This window comes from Oryx dammah, unplaced genomic scaffold, assembly GCF_014754425.2.
Source record: "Oryx dammah isolate SB20612 unplaced genomic scaffold, SCBI_Odam_1.1 HiC_scaffold_2, whole genome shotgun sequence".
Taxonomy (NCBI): domain Eukaryota; kingdom Metazoa; phylum Chordata; class Mammalia; order Artiodactyla; family Bovidae; genus Oryx; species Oryx dammah.
This window is the reverse complement of record NW_024070186.1, coordinates 113,806,617-113,808,073: the sequence shown is the minus strand read 5'-3', so window position 1 is coordinate 113,808,073 and position 1,457 is coordinate 113,806,617. Positions and strand designations below refer to the sequence as shown.

Here is a 1,457-nt window from a genome sequence, read left to right as displayed (position 1 = left end):
TTCCTATAATTATCAAGAGTGTTGGAAATTCTGAGTTAGAGATTTGAGGTCATGGAATCTGACATGTTATGGGAATGAATGTCTCTTGAGTTGGTGTGTATATCACAAGAGGTAAGAGCAGAAGACTGAAGGAAAAACTCTTCTTGTTTTAAAAAAATACTTAAGGGAAATTTACATACATTTTAAATTAGATCTTCTGTCTCCATAATTCCTATCTCAACAGACAAATAGAGATGACTGAGTATAACCAATCCTTGACAACAGTATTTATCTTGATAGGATTTACAGATCATCCAGAGCTGAAGACCCTTCTGTTTCTGGTGTTCCCTACTATCTATTTGATCACCACGGTGGGAAATCTTGGCCTGGTGATATAGTTACAGAGCATCGTCTTCACACACCAATGTACATCTTCCTGGGGAATCTCGCTCTGATGGATTCCTGTTGCTCCAGTGCCATTATTAACCCAAAGATGCTACAGAACCTCTTTTCCAAAGACAGAATGTTTTCTCTGTATGAATGCATGGCACAATTCTATTGTCTCTGCCTTGCTGAAACTACAGATGGCTTTCTCCTGGCAAAAATGGCTTATGATCGCTGTGTGGCCATCTGCAAACCACTGCAGTACTACACCATGATGTCAAAGAAACTCTGCATTCAGATGACCACAGGGGCCTATATAGTTGGAAACCTGCACCCCATGATTCATGCAGGGTTTTTGTTTAGACTAACTTTCTGTAGGTCTAATCAAATCAACCACTTTTTTTGTGATGTTCTTCCATTATACAGACTCTCCTGTGTAGACCCTAATATCAATGAATTAATGTTATTTATCATTGCAGGGTCACTTTCAAACTTCACTATTATCACAGTAATAATCTCTTAATTTTTCATCCTTTTCATGATTTTAAAAATGAAATCCAAAGGCTTTGCCTTTTCTACTTGTGCATCCTACTTTCTCTCTGTCTCAATATTCTATGGTTCCCTTCTCTTCATGTATGTGCGACCAAATTCAGTTAATGACGAAGATAAAGATATAACCCTTGCTATTTTTTATAGTCTAGTTATTCCTTTATTAAACCCTTTATTTATAGTCTAAGAAATAGGGATGTAATAAGTGCTATGAAAAAAAGTATGAAAATGTTATCAGTTCAGTTCAGTCACTCACTTGTGTCCGACTCTTTGCAACCCCATGGACTGCAGCATGTCAGGCCTCCCTGTCCATCACCAATTCTTGGAGCTTACTCAAACTCATGTCAATCTAAGGGGTGATGGACATCCAACCATCTCATCCTCTGTCGTCCCCTTCTCCTACTGCCTTCAATTTTTCCCAGCATCGGAGTCTTTTCTAGTGAGTTGGTTCTTCGTATCAAGTGGCCAAAATATTGGAGTTTCAGCTTCAGCATCAGTCCTTCCAATGAATATTCAGGACTGATTTCCTTTAGGATGGACTGGTT

At 38.6% G+C, this 1,457-nt stretch overlaps 1 pseudogene; it reads left to right on the top strand.

Annotated features, from left to right (window-relative positions):
- Positions 1-233: 233 nt before the first annotated feature.
- LOC120852845 lies at positions 234-1,146 on the top strand (annotated as a pseudogene).
- The last annotated feature ends 311 nt before the right edge of the window (positions 1,147-1,457 follow it).